This window comes from Meles meles, chromosome 1 (assembly GCF_922984935.1).
Source record: "Meles meles chromosome 1, mMelMel3.1 paternal haplotype, whole genome shotgun sequence".
NCBI classification, from domain to species: Eukaryota; Metazoa; Chordata; class Mammalia; order Carnivora; family Mustelidae; genus Meles; species Meles meles.
In genome coordinates this window covers 80,880,668-80,900,482 of record NC_060066.1, presented here as the reverse complement: position 1 = coordinate 80,900,482, position 19,815 = coordinate 80,880,668, and positions in this window count along the sequence as shown.

The window sequence follows — 19,815 nt, the reverse complement described above, 5'->3', positions numbered from 1 at the left end:
GCCAAACATTTGGCTTCCCACTCCTGTCTTTCTTGAAGGTTTTCCCCGAACCAATGGGCCTAAAACAACATTCATAACCTGATATGGTTTCTGTGGGCCAGCCATCCAGGTGCAACTAGCCAGGTCCCTGTGGCTCAGGATCTCTCACAAGGCTGCAGTCCAGAGGGCCTCTGGATCTTCAGTCATCTGCGGGCTTGTTGGGGGTAAGTCTGCTTTTGAGCTCACTCAGCTGGCTGTGAGCAGCCAGAGGCCCTCCATTGCTGGAAGCAAGAAATAGTCATTCCTTGCCCCATGGGCCTCTCCAGCATAAAGCTCCCAAGGAGCAGCTGGCTTCCCTGGGAACAGATGAGGGAGGGAGAAACGGAGGGCGGGCAAGCCCAAGAGGAGACCAGTCTCTTTGTAAACTCACCTCCGAAGGGACATCCTATCACTTTGGCCACATTCTGTCCTTTACAAGGGAGTCAGTAGTTCTGACTCGAATCAAGAGGTGGAGTATGGAACACAAAACGATGTGTACCCAAGATGGGAATCGTTGGAGACCCTTAAAGGCTGCCCTCCCTACTTGGCTGGGACTTGACCTCAGCTAGCCACCACTATAATCTCTGCATCCTTATATTATTATATATTATGTTAGATTATATTATATGCACTATTATCTTTGCATAGAATCATCACATCCTAGGACTTGAACGAGGGGAACATTTTACCAAGCCCTTCTGGGATCCTTCAGCAGCTTGCCTAGAAGTTCCTTGCCCAAGGGTGCCTGTCAGTTCAGTGTCTGGCTCCTGATTTCGGTTCAGGGCTGATCACGTGATCTGGGAAATCCAGACCAGCGTCTGGTTCAGCACTTGAGTCCGAAGCCTGTCGAGGAATCTCTCTAACTCGGCCCCTCCCCCGCCTGCATGTGTGTGCGTTCCTTTGTGTGTGTGTGTGTGTGTATGTGTGCGCCGTCACCCTTTCTGTCTCTCCAAAGAAGAAGAAGAAGAAGAAGAAGAAGAACAGTAGTAGGCATAGTAGTAGAAGTTATTGGCACAGCAGGTGATCATTAGACAACCCTGGTTTGGAACAGGAGCTCTGAAATTCACTAGCTGTGTGATCTTGGGGCAAGTTGTTTCCCCTGTCTGAACCTCAGTCAGACATGACACACTGGGTTATTGGGACGATTAAGGGATCGATACAAGACACTTCAAACCGTCCCTTGCTTGGCATAGAATCCCTTAATCAAATCCATTCTCAGTAGCAGGAGTCTCAGCCATTGGATATTTTTATTTTTATTTGTGTTACGCTGAACACTGAAAAATATTCTCTCACACTCATACGGCTCCAGGGAATATGGAGCATCAGGCTAAAGGATGGGGTGGATCTCAAGTCAAAGGAGCCATGGGTATGGCTGAAGGGGTAAGCACAGGAGCTTTTGTGCTCTGGTTGTGAGTGTTGGTGGCTGCTGGGCAAGGGAATCAGACCTGCAGGGGACCCGAGAACTTGGAATCTGGCCAGTGCACCCTTGCTCCCTTCTTGGGCTTCCTGGGTTTCAGGGGAGCCTTTGGCCCTTGAGGGTATTTGGAGGCTGTGCCCGGAACAGCAGGAGCAGGAGCAGGAGGCCCCCCGGAGACAGGCTGGACCTTGGGCCCAGAGTTGGCCAGCTTCTGCCTGAGGCAATGGTTTTGGGCCTGGAGCCTTTGGAACTCCCTCTCTGCCCACAGGACAGCCTTCTGGCTCTCCTCACTCCTCTTCTCCACCAGGAGGCGCTCCCGCTCATGCAAGGAGGCGATTTGCTGCCATTCTCGGTGCAGGTCGGCGGCCATGTTCCTATAGAGGCCCAAGTGCCAGTGGGCAGCATCCGCCTTCCTGCGCACCTTGGCAAGCTCGTTCTTCACTTGCAGGCAGCATGCCTTCTCCTCCATCATCTTCCTCTCCAGGTGTCTGAGGTGCTCTTCGCACAGCTTCGGCTCTGCCTCAAGCTTCAGGCGCAACTTCGGAATCTCACTGTCCAGGAGGGTGTTCCGAAGGGGAACAGGTCCTTGCTCAGCTTGGTGGCTTGTTGGGTTTCTTGGGAGCTCTTCATTCCTCTGACGTGCCTTCTTCAGTGCCCTGGACGGCTTTAATTGGTTCACGGGGCTCCCGCCTGAGGGCACGTGGTCAGGGGAGGAGGAGCCAGTCTCCACCTGCCTCCTTGAGCCCCCAACTTCCAGATGATCTCCAAGCAGCTCTAGCACATGCATCCCCTTCAGGAGGATCTGGCTGAGGGTGTGCTGTTGGCTCTGGCCCTCAGCGCTGGCCTGCCGCCGCACTCCTCCTTCAGGAAGCTCTGGCCTGCCTGCCTGCCCTGCCTCGTCCTGCACTCTCTGTCCACAGCTGCCAATCTCCTGAACCAGCGGGTCTGCACTTGCCTGCAGATCACAGCTGTCCTTGAAGCCTTCTGGTGTTTTCCTCTCCAGGGCTTCTCCATCTTCCTGGGCTGCTCCACAGATGGGATTTTCATGAGGCAGCTGGTGAGGGCTCTTCAACAGCCTTTCCCAAACTCCCTTCAGCAGTTGCGTGGTGTTTCCCACTGACCAATACCCGGCATCTTGATTCAGGGCAGCCAGAGCAAGAAGCTGGAACGGGAGAGGACTGGCCTTCGGCTCGGATGGTGCGACAGCTCCACGGGCTTGTGCGTCCGGTTCGGTCTTCTCCATGCCTTTTCCAGAGACTTCCTCGTTCTGGGCACACTGCCACTTTCTTCTTCGGAAGCTGAGTGCACTCTTTCCCAGGAACACCACCACTGCAGTGCACACCAGGAACTCCCAGCGAAACCCAGAGACTCGTGGCACATGTGGCCAACGTTCGTCTATCACCAACCCAGCAGCCCACAGCTGCTCCAGGACAGCCCACAGCGGCTCCAGAACTGTGTGGGGAGGCATTTGGATGGCCCCCAGCTGGCTCCAAAGAGCCTTGTGGCTTGGTCTCCGATCACCAGTGTCTTCTGGGCCACTAGGAAGTGCTTGGAACCCCTATGAGGGTTCCGTCTCCAACGCAAACCAGTGCCTGGCAACAGGAGCTGAAGGGAGGAGGGGTGGGGGAGGTGCACCTGAGTCTCCAAGGCACATCAGTGCCTGCAACCGGAGCTGACAGCAGGTGGGGTAGGGGAGGGGAATCGCTCTATTGTACACCTGAAACAAAGACAACCCTATCGATCAATTTCTCGGAAGTACAATTTCAACATTAAAAAAAAATATATTTAAAAAGCAAACTAGGTATCCAAAGGAGAAAACTAACAAATATCCAAACACTGAGAAAGTAACCTTCTAGATGATCAAAGATCAAAGATCAAATCTCAATGCATTGAAGTGAAGGAAAATGAACATACAACATATGAAAATGTATGGGACACAGCACAATCAATGGACAGCACCATGTAGAGCAATCACTGCCTATGTTAGAAAGGAGGAGGAGCATCTGGGAGGCTCAGTCAGTTAGTCCAACTCTTGATTTGGACTCGGGTCATGATTAAACTCGAGGTTGTGAGACTGAACCTGCATTGTGCTGGTGCTGGGCATGGAGGCTGTTTAATAATCTCTCTCTCTCTCTCTCTCTCTCTCTCTCTGTACCCCTTCCCTGTCTCTCTCTCTCTCTCTATCTCTGTCTCAAAACAATAAGCTCTCCACGTCAGAACCTAGAAAAAGATGAGAAAATAAAACTAAAGAAGAAAACCAAAGGAATCCTTCCACCCAGTTTCAAGATCTACAGCTATAGTAATCAAAAATGTGTGGTGTTTGTGAAGGGATAGACAAATGGAACAGTATAAAAATAGTTAAGTGGAACAGGATCAAACCCAGAAAGAGACCAACCACCAACATGTCAATGGGATTCTGACAAAGGGGAAAAGCAATTCAATGGAGGAGTGACAGCGTTTTGAAGAAATGGTGCTAGAGCAAGTGGACTTCCAGAGACAAAGAAGAAGAAGGAGAAGAAGAAGAGGGAGGGGCAGAGAGGAGGTGGAGGTGGAGGACGAGGAGGACGAGGACCACAATCGAAGGCTCATCCTCTGTACAAAACTGAACTCGTGGCGCCTGGGTGACTCAGTCGCTGAGGCAGCCAGCTCTTCATTTCGGCTCTTGTCATGCTCTCAGGATCCCGGGACTAAATCAGGCTCCAAGCTCACTGGGGAGTCTGCTTAAGGACGCTCTTTTCGCTTCTCCCTCCACCCCACGCCCCACTCATGCGCATGCTCACTCTCTCAAAAAGAAAAAAAAATTTGTTAAATTAACTCAAAATTAATCACCGCCTTCTACGTAAAATGATAAATCTTCTAGGGAAAAAAATGTCCAGAATGGACAGCTAGGTAAAGAATCCTCCGACTGGACATCAAATCATGTTCCGTTCAAGAAGAGTTGATTCATTAGACATGATCCAACAGTCAGAATTGGAAGTCTGTAATGTGTGAAACACCTTGTGAAGAAGACCCAAAAGGGAAGCTACAAACTGGGAGAAAATAGGTGCAAACCACATACCTGATAAAGGACTCCTGTCGGAAGGAGAGAACCTCAAAAGTTGACCCCCAAAGAAGCAAGCCATCCAGTCTGAAAAGAACAAAAACAAAAAAAATGGGCAAAAGACCGAAACACTTTACCAAAGAGTATACAGATGGAAATCCCATAAAAAGTTACCATCGGGGCAATTCAAATTCAAACTCCAATGAGCTCTCACTGCACACCTATCAGCATGATGCAAACCAAATGCACCCGAGAGGGAGAGAGAGACCCCACTCCCCAATGCAAGGCAGGATGAGGAACGACTGGATCGCTCCTGCATCGCTGTTGGGAATGGAAGATGATAGAGCTCCCTCTTGAAAACAGTTCACAGTTCCTTATCTTTTTCAAGGCCTGGATTTAAATTCCAGGGAACAAGCAGTAGAATATGCTTTTCGGGTGCACAGTATAATGACCCAACCCTCCATACAGTTTCTCTGAAAACTAGACTTGCAACGACCCTAGGACCCCAGTCATTGCACTCTTGGCATTTCTCTGCGAGAAATCCAAACTTACGTTTGCTCAAAAACCTGTACAGGAACGGATCTGTGTCCTGATGGAAGCAGTGGGGCTGCCAAGGGGGTAGAAGTGACTGCAGTGGTTGGATATTGACACTGGACAGCCTTGTAAGAGATGTTCTCATCTTGCTTCTTTGAAGGGCCCTTCCCATTCATGGTGGTCCTGGGGACAAGGAGAAAAGGAATGTCAACGATTTCAAGAAGTTGAAAGGATTTCAAGAAGTTGAAACCAAGCATCAGAACACCATCTCTTCTACATGAATTCATTCTCATCTTCACCCCCAGTCTCCCAAAGCAGACAGGAGGGGTCTGGTCCAACAGGGGTTGCGGGCAGTGGCCCTTCCACAGGCCATCTCCCCTCCAGTCTAGAAGTCCAACGACCAGGTCCCAGGCTTTCAACTCATCTCATTCTCTAGGGGCCTTCTCTAGGGGCCCCAGGGAACTTCTGGGCTCTTTCTCTGCCTTCTAGGAGGCTCTGTGGGGCTGGGTCGAGTGCTCTCAGCCGACTTGGACCACACTGCCAGGTGTCTCCCCCTGCATTTGCCACCCTTCGACACAGGAGGATCAAGTGGGAGGATGTCCTCTCAGAGAGATCCATGGCGATCAGAATAGATGTCCTCTCTCTTCCATTGTTTACCCTCATCTCTCAGGCGTTTCTACCATCTCTTGATTTCCCTGGAATTTCAACCCCAGGAGACGGGGGGTGGGTCAGAAGCCAAACATTTGTCTTCCCACTCCTGTCTTTCTTGAAGGTTTTCCCCGAACCAATGGGCCTAAAACAACATTCATAACCTGATATGGTTTCTGTGGGCCAGCCATCCAGGTGCAACTAGCCAGGTCCCTGTGGCTCAGGATCTCTCACAAGGCTGCAGTCCAGAGGGCCTCTGGATCTTCAGTCATCTGCGGGCTTGTTGGGGGTAAGTCTGCTTTTGAGCTCACTCAGCTGGCTGTGAGCAGCCAGAGGCCCTCCATTGCTGGAAGCAAGAAAGAGTCATTCCTTGCCCCATGGGCCTCTCCAGCATAAAGCTCCCAAGGAGCAGCTGGCTTCCCTGGGAACAGATGAGGGAGGGAGGGACGGAGGGCGGGCAAGCCCAAGAGGAGACCAGTCTCTTTGTAAACTCACCTCCGAAGGGACATCCTATCACTTTGGCCACATTCTGTCCTTTACAAGGGAGTCAGTAGTTCTGACTCGAAGCAAGAGGTAGAGTATGGAACACAAAACGATGTGTACCCAAGATGGGAATCGTTGGAGACCCTTAAAGGCTGCCCTCCCTACTTGGCTGGGACTTGACCTCAGCTAGCCACCACTATAATCTCTGCATCCTTCTATTATTATATATTACGTTAGATTATATTATATGCACTATTATCTTTGCATAGAATCATCACATCCTAGGACGTGAACGAGGGGAACATTTTACCAAGCCCTTCTGGGATCCTTCAGCAGCTTGCCTAGAAGTTCCTTGCCCAAGGGTGCCTGTCAGTTCAGTGTCTGGCTCCTGATTTCGGTTCAGGGCTGATCACGTGATCTGGGAAATCAAGACCAGCGTCTGGTTCAGCACTTGAGTCCGAAGCCTGTCGAGGAATCTCTCTAACTCGGCCCCTCCCCCGCCTGCATGTGTGTGCGTTCCTTTCTGTGTGTGTGTGTGTGTATGTGTGCGCCGTCACCCTTTCTGTCTCGAAGAAGAAGAAGAAGAAGAAGAAGAAGAAAGAAGAAGGAAAAAAAGGAAGAAGAAGAAGAAGAAGAAGAAGAAGAAGAAGAAGAAGAAGAAGAAGAAGAAGAAGAAGAAGAAGGAGAAGAAGAAGAAGAAGAAGAAGAAGAAGAACAGTATTAGGCATAGTAGTAGAAGTTATTGGCACAGCATGTGATCATTAGACAACCCTTTTTTGGAACGGGAGCTCTGAAATTCACTAGCTGTGTGATCTTGGGGCAAGTTGTTTCCCCTGTCTGAACCTCAGTCAGACATGACACACTGGGTTATTGGGACGATTAAGGGATCGATAAAAGACACTTCAAACCGTCCCTAGCTTGGCATAGAATCCCTTAATCAAATCCATTCTCAGTAGCAGTAGTCTCAGCCATTGGATATTTTTATTTTTATTTGTGTTACGCTGAACACTGAAAAATATTCTCTCACACTCATACGGCTCCAGGGAATATGGAGCATCAGGCTAAAGGATGGGGTGGATCTCAAGTCAAAGGAGCCATGGGTATGGCTGAAGGGGTAAGCACAGGAGCTGTTGTGCTCTGGTTGTGAGTGTTGGTGGCTGCTGGGCAAGGGAATCAGACCTGCAGGGGACCCGAGAACTTGGGAGTCTGGCCAGTGCACCCTTGCTCCCTTCTTGGGCTTCCTGGGTTTCAGGGGAGCCTTTGGCCCTTGAGGGTATTTGGAGGCTGTGCCCCGAACAGCAGGAGCACGAGCAGGAGCAGGAGGCCCCCCGGAGACAGGCTGGACCTTGGGCCCAGAGTTGGCCAGCTTCTGCCTGAGGCAATGGTTTTGGGCCTGGAGCCTTTGGAACTCCCTCTCTGCCCACAGGACAGCCTTCTGGCTCTCCTCACTCCTCTTCTCCACCAGGAGGCGCTCCCGCTCATGCAAGGAGGAGATTTGCTGCCCTTCTCGGTGCAGGTCGGCGGCCATGTTCCTATAGAGGCCCAAGTGCCAGTGGGCAGCATCCGCCTTCCTGCGCACCTTGGCAAGCTCGTTCTTCACTTGCAGGCAGCGTGCCTTCTCCTCCATCATCTTCCTCTCCAGGTGTCTGAGGTGCTCTTCGCACAGCTTCGGCTCTGCCTCAAGCTTCAGGCGCAACATCGGAATCTCACCGTCCAGGAGGGTGTTCCGAAGGTGAACAGGTCCTTGCTCAGCTTGGTGGCTTGTTGGGTTTCTTGGGAGCTCTTCTTTCCTCTGACGTGCCTTCTTCAGTGCCCTGGACGGCTTTAATTGGTTCACGGGGCTCCCGCCTGAGGGCACATGGTCAGGGGAGGAGGAGCCAGTCTCCACCTGCCTCCTTGAGCCCCCACCTTCCAGGTGATCTCCAAGCAGCTCTAGCACATGCATCCCCTTCAGGAGGATCTGGCTGAGGGTGTGCTGTTGGCTCTGGCCCTCAGCGCTGGCCTGCCGCCGCACTCCTCCTTCAGGAAGCTCTGGCCTGCCTGCCTGCCCTGCCTCGTCCTGCACTCTCTGTCCACAGCTGCCGATCTCCTGAACCAGCGGGTCTGCACTTGCCTGCAGATCACAGCTGTCCTTGAAGCCTTCTGGTGTTTTCCTCAACAGGGCTTCTCCATCTTCCTGGGCTGCTCCACAGATGGGATTTTCATGAGGCAGCTGCTGAGGGCTCTTCAACAGCCTTTCCCGAACTCCCTTCAGCAGTTGCGTGGTGTTTCCCACTGACCAATACCCGGCATCTTGATTCAGGGCAGCCAGAGCAAGAAGCTGGAACGGGAGAGGACTGGCCTTCGGCTCGGATGATGCGACAGCTCCACGGGCTTGTGCGTCCGGTTCGGTCTTCTCCATGCCTTTTCCAGAGACTTCCTCGTTCTGGGCACACTGCCACTTTCTTCTTCGGAAGCTGAGTGCACTCTTTCCCAGGAACACCACCACTGCAGTGCACACCAGGATCTCCCAGCGAAACCCAGAGACTCGTGGCACATGTGGCCAACGTTCGGATATCACCAACCCAGCAGCCCACAGCTGCTCCAGGACAGACCACAGCGGCTCCAGAACTGTGTGGGGAGGCATTTGGATGGCCACCAGCTGGCTCCAAAGAGCCTTGTGGCTTGGTCTCCGACCACCAGTGTCTTCTGGGCCACTAGGAAGTGCTTGGAACCCCTACGAGGGTTCCGTCTCCAATGCAAACCAGTGCCTGGCAACAGGAGCTGAAGGGAGGAGGGGTGGGGGAGGTGCACCTGAGTCTCCAAGGCACATCAGTGCCTGCAACCGGAGCTGACAGCAGGTGGGGTAGGGGCGGGGAATCGCTATATTGTACACCTGAAACAAAGACAACCCTATCGATCAATTTCTCGGAAGTACAATTTCAACATTAAAAAAAATATATTTAAAAAGCAAACTAGGTATCCAAAGGAGAAAACGAACAAATATCCAAACCCTGAGAAAGTAACCTTCTAGATGATCAAAGATCAAAGATCAAATCTCAATGCATTGAAGTGAAGGAAAATGAACATACAACATAAGAAAATGTGTGGGACACAGCACAATCAATGGACAGCACCATGTAGAGCAATCACTGCCTATGTTAGAAAGGAGGAGGAGCATCTGGGAGGCTCAGTCAGTTAGTCCAACTCTTGATTTTGACTCGGGTCATGATTAAACTCGAGGTTGTGAGACTGAACCTGCATTGTGCTGGTGCTGGGCATGGAGGCTGTTTAATAATCTCTCTCTCTCTCTCTCTCTCTCTCTCTCTCTCTGTCTCAAAACAATAAGCTCTCCATCTTCCCTGTCTCTCTCTCTCTCTCTCTCTCTGTCTCAAAACAATAAGCTCTCCACGTCAGAACCTAGAAAAAGATGAGAAAATAAAACTAAAGAAGAAAACCAAAGGAATCCTTCCACCCAGTTTCAAGATCTACAGCTATAGTAATCAAAAATGTGTGGTGTTGGTGAAGGGATAGACAAATGGAACAGTATAAAGATAGATAAGTGGAACAGGATCAAACTCAGAAAGAGACCAACCACCAACATGTCAATGGGATTCTGACAAAGGGGAAAAGCAATTCAATGGAGGAGTGACAGCGTTTTGAAGAAATGGTGCTAGAGCAAGTGGACTTCCAGAGACAAAGAAGAAGAAGGAGAAGAAGAAGAGGGAGGGGCAGAGAGGAGGAGGAGGTGGAGGTGGAGGACGAGGAGGACGAGGACCACAATCAAAGGCTCATCCTCTGTACAAAACTGAACTCGTGGCGCCTGGGTGACTCAGTCGCTGAGGCAGCCAGCTCTTCATTTCGGCTCTTGTCATGCTCTCAGGGTCCCGGGACAAAATCAGGCTCCAAGCTCACTGGGGACTCTGCTTAAGGACGCTCTTTTCACTTCTCCCTCCACCCGACGCCCCAATCATGCGCATGCTCACTCTCTCAAAAAGAAAAAAAATTTGTTAAATTAAATCAAAATTAATCACCGCCTTCTATGTAAAATGATTAATCTTCTAGGGAGAAAAATGTCCAGAATGGACAGCTAGGTAAAGAATCCTCCGACTGGACATCAAATCATGTTCCGTTCAAGAAGAGTTGATTCATTAGACATGATCCAACAGTCAGAATTGGAAGTCTGTAATGTGTGAAACACCTTGTGAAGAAGACCCAAAAGGGAAGCTACAAACTGGGAGAAAATAGGTGCAAACCACATACCTGATAAAGGACTCCTGTCGGAAGGAGAGAACCTCAAAAGTTGACCCCCAAAGAAGCAAGCCATCCAGTCTGAAAAGAACAAAAACACAAAAAATGGGCAAAAGACCGAAACACTTTACCAAAGAGTATACAGATGGAAATCCCATAAAAAGTTACCATCGGGGCAATTCAAATTCAAACTCCAATGAGCTCTCACTGCACACCTATCAGCATGATGCAAACCAAATGCCCCCGAGAGGGAGAGAGAGACCCCACTCCCCAATGCAAGGCAGGATGTGGAACGACTGGATCGCTCCTGCATCGCTGTTGGGAATGGAAGATGATAGAGCTCCCTCTTGAAAACAGTTCACAGTTCCTTTTCTTTTTCAAGGCCTGGATTTAAATTCCAGGGAACAAGCAGTAGAATATGCTTTTCGGGTGCACAGTAGAGTGACCCAACCCTCCACACAGTTTCTCTGAAAACTAGACTTGCAACCACCCTAGGACCCCAGTCATTGCGCTCTTGGCATTTCTCTGAGAGAAATCCAAACTTACGTTTGCTCAAAAACCTGTACAGGAACGGATCTGTGTCCTGATGGAAGCAGTGGGGCTGCCAAGGGGGTAGAAGTGACTGCAGTGGTTGGATATTGACACTGGACAGCCTTGTAAGAGATGTTCTCATCTTGCTTCTCTGAAGGCCCCTTCCCATTCATGGTGGTCCTGGGGACAAGGAGAAAAGGAATGTCAACGATTTCAAGAAGTTGAAAGGATTTCAAGAAGTTGAAACCAAGCATCAGAACACCATCTCTTCTACATGAATTCATTCTCCTATTCACCCCCAGTCTCCCAAAGCAGACAGGAGGGGTCTGGTCCAACAGGGGTTGCGGGCAGTGGCCCTTCCACAGGCCATCTCCCCTCCAGTCTAGAAGTCCAACGACCAGGTCCCAGGCTTTCAACTCATCTCATTCTCTAGGGGCCTTCTCTAGGGGCCCCAGGGAACTTCTGGGCTCTTTCTCTGCCTTCTAGGAGGCTCTGTGGGGCTGGGTCGAGTGCTCTCAGCCGACTTGGACCACACTGCCAGGTGTCTCCCCCTGCATTTGCCACCCTTCGACACAGGAGGATCAAGTGGGAGGATGTCCTCTCAGAGAGATCCATGGCGATCAGAATAGATGTCCTCTCTCTTCCATTGTTTACCCTCATCTCTCAGGCGTTTCTACCATCTCTTGATTTCCGTGGAATTTCAACCCCAGGAGACGGGGGGTGGGTCAGAAGCCAAACATTTGGCTTCCCACTCCTGTCTTCCTTGAAGGTTTTCCCCGAACCAATGGGCCTAAAACAACATTCATAACCTGATATGGTTTCTGTGGGCCAGCCATCCAGGTGCAACTAGCCAGGTCCCTGTGGCTCAGGATCTCTCACAAGGCTGCAGTCCAGAGGGCCTCTGGATCTTCAGTCATCTGCGGGCTTGTTGGGGGTAAGTCTGCTTTTGAGCTCACTCAGCTGGCTGTGAGCAGCCAGAGGCCCTCCATTGCTGGAAGCAAGAAAGAGTCATTCCTTGCCCCATGGGCCTCTCCAGCATAAAGCTCCCAAGGAGCAGCTGGCTTCCCTGGGAACAGATGCGGGAGGGAGGGACGGAGGGCGGGCAAGCCCAAGAGGAGACCAGTCTCTTTGTCAACTCACCTCCGAAGGGACATCCTATCACTTTGGCCACATTCTGTCCTTTACAAGGGATTCAGTAGTTCTGACTCGAAGCAAGAGGTAGACTATGGAACACAAAACGATGTGTACCCAAGATGGGAATCGTTGGAGACCCTTAAAGGCTGCCCTCCCTACTTGGCTGGGACTTGACCTCAGCTAGCCACCACTATAATCTCTGCATCCTTCTATTATTATATATTACGTTAGATTATATTATATGCACTATTATCTTTGCATAGAATCATCACATCCTAGGACGTGAACGAGGGGAACATTTTACCAAGCCCTTCTGGGATCCTTCAGCAGCTTGCCTAGAAGTTCCTTGCCCAAGGGTGCCTGTCAGTTCAGTGTCTGGCTCCTGATTTCGGTTCAGGGCTGATCACGTGATCTGGGAAATCCAGACCAGCGTCTGGTTCAGCACTTGAGTCCCAAGCCTGTCGAGGTATCTCTCTAACTCGGCCCCTCCCGCGCCTGCATGTGTGTGCGTTCCTTTCTGTGTGTGTGTGTGTGTATGTGTGCGCCGTCACCCTTTCTGTCTCGAAGAAGAAGAAGAAGAAGAAAGAAGAAAGAAGAAAGAAGAAGAAGAAGAAGAAGAAGAAGAAGAAGAAGAAGAAGAAGAAGAAGGAAAAAAAGGAAGAAGAAGAAGAAGAAGAAGAAGAAGAAGAAGAAGAAGAAGAAGAAGAAGAAGAAGAAGAAGAAGAAGAAGGAGAAGGAGAAGGAGAAGGAGAAGGAGAAGGAGAAGGAGAAGAAGAAGAAGAAGAAGAAGAAGAAGAAGAAGAAGAAGAAGAAGAAGAAGAAGAAGAAGAAGAAGAACAGTATTAGGCATAGTAGTAGAAGTTATTGGCACAGCATGTGATCATTAGACAACCCTTCTTTGGAACGGGAGCTCTGAAATTCACTAGCTGTGTGATCTTGGGGCAAGTTGTTTCCCCTGTCTGAACCTCAGTCAGACATGACACACTGGGTTATTGGGACGATTAAGGGATCGATAAAAGACACTTCAAACCGTCCCTAGCTTGGCATAGAATCCCTTAATCAAATCCATTCTCAGGAGCAGTAGTCTCAGCCATTGGATATTTTTATTTTTATTTGTGTTACGCTGAACACTGAAAAATATTCTCTCACACTCATACGGCTCCAGGGAATATGGAGCATCAGGCTAAAGGATGGGGTGGATCTCAAGTCAAAGGAGCCATGGGTATGGCTGAAGGGGTAAGCACAGGAGCTGTTGTGCTCTGGTTGTGAGTGTTGGTGGCTGCTGGGCAAGGGAATCAGACCTGCAGGGGACCCGAGAACTTGGGAGTCTGGCCAGTGCACCCTTGCTCCCTTCTTGGGCTTCCTGGGTTTCAGGGGAGCCTTTGGCCCTTGAGGGTATTTGGAGGCTGTGCCCCGAACAGCAGGAGCACGAGCAGGAGCAGGAGGCCCCCCGGAGACAGGCTGGACCTTGGGCCCAGAGTTGGCCAGCTTCTGCCTGAGGCAATGGTTTTGGGCCTGGAGCCTTTGGAACTCCCTCTCTGCCCACAGTACAGCCTTCTGGCTCTCCTCACTCCTCTTCTCCACCAGGAGGCGCTCCCGCTCATGCAAGGAGGAGATTTGCTGCCCTTCTCAGTGCAGGTCGGCGGCCATGTTCCTATAGAGGCCCAAGTGCCAGTGGGCAGCATCCGCCTTCCTGCGCACCTTGGCAAGCTCGTTCTTCACTTGCAGGCAGCGTGCCTTCTCCTCCATCATCTTCCTCTCCAGGTGTCTGAGGTGCTCTTCGCACAGCTTCGGCTCTGCCTCAAGCTTCAGGCGCAACTTCGGAATCTCACCGTCCAGGAGGGTGTTCCGAAGGGGAACAGGTCCTTGCTCAGCTTGGTGGCTTGTTGGGTTTCTTGGGAGCTCTTCATTCCTCTGACGTGCCTTCTTCAGTGCCCTGGACGGCTTTAATTGGTTCACGGGGCTCCCGCCTGAGGGCACATGGTCAGGGGAGGAGGAGCCAGTCTCCACCTGCCTCCTTGAGCCCCCACCTTCCAGATGATCTCCAAGCAGCTCTAGCACATGCATCCCCTTCAGGAGGATCTGGCTGAGGGTGTGCTGTTGGCTCTGGCCCTCAGCGCTGGCCTGCCGCCGCACTCCTCCTTCAGGAAGCTCTGGCCTGCCTGCCTGCCCTGCCTCGTCCTGCACTCTCTGCCCACAGCTGCCAATCTCCTGAACCAGCGGGTCTGCACTTGCCTGCAGATCACGGCTGTCCTTGAAGCCTTCTGGTGTTTTCCTCACCAGGGCTTCTCCATCTTCCTGGGCTGCTCCACAGATGGGATTTTCATGAGGCAGCTGCTGAGGGCTCTACAACAGCCTTTCCCGAACTCCCTTCAGCAGTTGCGTGGTGTTTCCCACTGACCAATACCCGGCATCTTGATTCAGGGCAGCCAGAGCAAGAAGCTGGAACGGGAGAGGACTGGCCTTCGGCTCGGATGATGCGACAGCTCCACGGGCTTGTGCGTCCGGTTCGGTCTTCTCCATGCCTTTTCCAGAGACTTCCTCGTTCTGGGCACACTGCCACTTTCTTCTTCGGAAGCTGAGTGCACTCTTTCCCAGGAACACCACCACTGCAGTGCACACCAGGATCTCCCAGCGAAACCCAGAGACTCGTGGCACATGTGGCCAACGTTCGGATATCACCAACCCAGCAGCCCACAGCTGCTCCAGGACAGACCACAGCGGCTCCAGAACTGTGTGGGGAGGCATTTGGATGGCCACCAGCTGGCTCCAAAGAGCCTTGTGGCTTGGTCTCCGATCACCAGTGTCTTCTGGGCCACTAGGAAGTGCTTGGAACCCCTACGAGGGTTCCGTCTCCAATGCAAACCAGTGCCTGGCAACAGGAGCTGAAGGGAGGAGGGGTGGGGGAGGTGCACCTGAGTCTCCAAGGCACATCAGTGCCTGCAACCGGAGCTGACAGCAGGTGGGGTAGGGGAGGGGAATCGCTCTATTGTACACCTGAAACAAAGACAACCCTATCGATCAATTTCTCGGAAGTACAATTTCAACATTAAAAAAAATATATTTAAAAAGCAAACTAGGTATCCAAAGGAGAAATCTAACAAATATCCAAACACTGAGAAAGTAACCTTCTAGATGATCAAAGATCAAAGATCAAATCTCAATGCATTGAAGTGAAGGAAAATGAACATACAACATAAGAAAATGTGTGGGACACAGCACAATCAATGGACAGCACCATGTAGAGCAATCACTGCCTATGTTAGAAAGGAGGAGGAGCATCTGGGAGGCTCAGTCAGTTAGTCCAACTCTTGATTTTGACTCGGGTCATGATTAAACTCGAGGTTGTGAGACTGAACCTGCATTGTGCTGGTGCTGGGCATGGAGGCTGTTTAATAATCTCTCTCTCTCTCTCTCTCTCTCTCTCTCTGTCTCAAAACAATAAGCTCTCCATCTTCCCTGTCTCTCTCTCTCTCTCTCTCTCTGTCTCAAAACAATAAGCTCTCCACGTCAGAACCTAGAAAAAGATGAGAAAATAAAACTAAAGAAGAAAACCAAAGGAATCCTTCCACCCAGTTTCAAGATCTACAGCTATAGTAATCAAAAATGTGTGGTGTTGGTGAAGGGATAGACAAATGGAACAGTATAAAGATAGATAAGTGGAACAGGATCAAACTCAGAAAGAGACCAACCACCAACATGTCAATGGGATTCTGACAAAGGGGAAAAGCAATTCAATGGAGGAGTGACAGCGTTTTGAAGAAATGGTGCTAGAGCAAGTGGACTTCCAGAGACAAAGAAGAAGAAGGAGAAGAAGAAGAGGGAGGGGCAGAGAGGAGGAGGAGGTGGAGGTGGAGGACGAGGAGGACGAGGACCACAATCGAAGTCTCATCCTCTGTACAAAACTGAACTCGTGGCGCCTGGGTGACTCAGTCGCTGAGGCAGCCAGCTCTTAATTTCGGCTCTTGTCATGCTCTCAGGGTCCCGGGACAAAATCAGGCTCCAAGCTCACTGGGGAGTCTGCTTAAGGACGCTCTTTTCGCTTCTCCCTCCACCCCACGCCCCACTCATGCGCATGCTCACTCTCTCAAAAAGAAAAAAAATTTTGTTAAATTAACTCAAAATTAATCACCGCCTTCTATGTAAAATGATAAATCTTCTAGGGAAAAAAATGTCCAGAATGGACAGCTAGGTTAAGAATCCTCCGACTGGACATCAAATCATGTTCCGTTCAAGAAGAGTTGATTCATTAGACATGATCCAACAATCCGAATTGGAAGTCTGTAATGTGTGAAACACCTTGTGAAGAAGACCCAAAAGGGAAGCTACAAACTGGGAGAAAATAGGTGCAAACCACATACCTGATAAAGGACTCCTGTCGGAAGGAGAGAACCTCAAAAGTTGACCCCCAAAGAAGCAAGCCATCCAGTCTGAAAAGAACAAAAACACAAAAAATGGGCAAAAGACCGAAACACTTTACCAAAGAGTATACAGATGGAAATCCCATAAAAAGTTACCATCGGGGCAATTCAAATTCAAACTCCAATGAGCTCTCACTGCACACCTATCAGCATGATGCAAACCAAATGCACCCGAGAGGGAGAGAGAGACCCCACTCCCCAATGCAAGGCAGGATGTGGAACGACTGGATCGCTCCTGCATCGCTGTTGGGAATGGAAGGTGATAGAGCTCCCTCTTGAAAACAGTTCACAGTTCCTTTTCTTTTTCAAGGCCTGGATTTAAATTCCAGGGAACAAGGAAAAGCACCTGTGCTTTTCGGGTGCACAGGATAGTGACCCAGCCCTCCACACAGTTTCTCTGAAAACTAGACTTGCAACCACCCTAGGACCCCAGTCATTGCACTCTTGGCATTTCTCTGCGAGAAATCCAAACTTACGTTTGCTCAAAAACCTGTACAGGAACGGATCTGTGTCCTGATGGAAGCAGTGGCGCTGCCAAGGGGGTAGAAGTGACTGCAGTGGTTGGATATTGACACTGGACAGCCCTGTAAGAGATGTTCTCATCTTGCTTCTTTGAAGGCCCCTTCCCATTCATGGTGGTCCTGGGGACAAGGAGAAAAGGAATGTCAACGATTTCAAGAAGTTGAAAGGATTTCAAGAAGTTGAAACCAAGCATTAGAACACCATCTCTTCTACATGAATTCATTCTCATATTCACCCCCATTCTCCCAAAGCAGACAGGAGGGGTCTGGTCCAACAGGGGTTGCGGGCAGTGGCCCTTCCACAGGCCATCTCCCCTCCAGTCTAGAAGTCCAACGACCAGGTCCCAGGCTTTCAACTCATCTCATTCTCTAGGGGCCTTCTCTAGGGGCCCCAGGGAACTTCTGGGCTCTTTCTCTGCCTTCTAGGAGGCTCTGTGGGGCTGGGTCGAGTGCTCTCAGCCGACTTGGACCACACTGCCAGGTGTCTCCCCCTGCATTTGCCACCCTTCGACACAGGAGGATCAAGTGGGAGGATGTCCTCTCAGAGAGATCCATGGCGATCAGAATAGATGTCCTCTCTCTTCCATTGTTTACCCTCATCTCTCAGGCGTTTCTACCATCTCTTGATTTCCCTGGAATTTCAACCCCAGGAGACGGGGGGTGGGTCAGAAGCCAAACATTTGGCTTCCCACTCCTGTCTTTCTTGAAGGTTTTCCCCGAACCAATGGGCCTAAAACAAGATTCATAACCTGATATGGTTTCTGTGGGCCAGCCATCCAGGTGCAACTAGCCAGGTCCCTGTGGCTCAGGATCTCTCACAAGGCTGCAGTCCAGAGGGCCTCTGGATCTTCAGTCATCTGCGGGCTTGTTGGGGGTAAGTCTGCTTTTGAGCTCACTCAGCTGGCTGTGAGCAGCCAGAGGCCCTCCATTGCTGGAAGCAAGAAAGAGTCATTCCTTGCCCCATGGGCCTCTCCAGCATAAAGCTCCCAAGGAGCAGCTGGCTTCCCTGGGAACAGATGAGGGAGGGAGGGACGGAGGGCGGGCAAGCCCAAGAGGAGACCAGTCTCTTTGTAAACTCACCTCCGAAGGGACATCCTATCACTTTGGCCACATTCTGTCCTTTACAAGGGAGTCAGTAGTTCTGACTCGAATCAAGAGGTAGAGTATGGAACACAAAACGATGTGTACCCAAGATGGGAATCGTTGGAGACCCTTAAAGGCTGCCCTCCCTACTTGGCTGGGACTTGACCTCAGCTAGCCACCACTATAATCTCGGCATCCTTCTATTATTATATATTATGTTAGATTATATTATATGCACTATTATCTTTGCATAGAATCATCACATCCTAGGACGTGAACGAGGGGAACATTTTACCAAGCCCTTCTGGGATCCTTCAGCAGCTTGCCTAGAAGTTCCTTGCCCAAGGGTGCCTGTCAGTTCAGTGTCTGGCTCCTGATTTCGGTTCAGGGCTGATCACGTGATCTGGGAAATCCAGACCAGCGTCTGGTTCAGCACTTGAGTCCCAAGCCTGTCGAGGAATCTCTCTAACTCGGCCCCTCCCCCGCCTGCATGTGTGTGCGTTCATTTGTGTGTGGGTGTGTGTGTATGTGTGCGCCGTCACCCTTTCTGTCTCGAAGAAGAAGAAGAAGAAGAAGAAGAAGAAGAAGAAGAAGAAGAAGAAGAAGAAGAAGAAGAAGAAGAAGAAGGAAAAAAAGGAAGAAGAAGAAGAAGAAGAAGAAGAAGAAGAAGAACAGTAGTAGGCATAGTAGTAGAAGTTATTGGCACAGCATGTGATAATTAGACAACCCTTTTTTGGAACGGGAGCTCTGAAATTCACTAGCTGTGTGATCTTGGGGCAAGTTGTTTCCCCTGTCTGAACCTCAGTCAGACATGACACACTGGGTTATTGGGACGATTAAGGGATCGATAAAAGACACTTCAAACCGTCCCTAGCTTGGCATAGAATCCCTTAATCAAATCCATTCTCAGGAGCAGTAGTCTCAGCCATTGGATATTTTTATTTTTATTTGTGTTACGCTGAACACTGAAAAATATTCTCTCACACTCATACGGCTCCAGGGAATATGGAGCATCAGGCTAAAGGATGGGGTGGAACTCAAGTCAAAGGAGCCATGGGTATGGCTGAAGGGGTAAGCACAGGAGCTGTTGTGCTCTGGTTGTGAGTGTTGGTGGCTGCTGGGCAAGGGAATCAGACCTGCAGGGGACCCGAGAACTTGGAGTCTGGCCAGTGCACCCTTGCTCCCTTCTTGGGCTTCCTGGGTTTCAGGGGAGCCTTTGGCCCTTGAGGGTATTTGGAGGCTGTGCCCCGAACAGCAGGAGCACGAGCAGGAGCAGGTGGCCCCCCGGAGACAGGCTGGACCTTGGGCCCAGAGTTGGCCAGCTTCTGCCTGAGGCAATGGTTTTGGGCCTGGAGCCTTTGGAACTCCCTCTCTGCCCACAGGACAGCCTTCTGGCTCTCCTCACTCCTCTTCTCCACCAGGAGGCGCTCCCGCTCATGCAAGGAGGAGATTTGCTGCCCTTCTCGGTGCAGGTCGGCGGCCATGTTCCTATAGAGGCCCAAGTGCCAGTGGGCAGCATCCGCCTTCCTGCGCACCTTGGCAAGCTCGTTCTTCACTTGCAGGCAGCGTGCCTTCTCCTCCATCATCTTCCTCTCCAGGTGTCTGAGGTGCTCTTCGCACAGCTTCGGCTCTGCCTCAAGCTTCAGGCGCAACTTCGGAATCTCACCGTCCAGGAGGGTGTTCCGAAGGTGAACAGGTCCTTGCTCAGCTTGGTGGCTTTTTGGGTTTCTTGGGAGCTCTTCATTCCTCTGACGT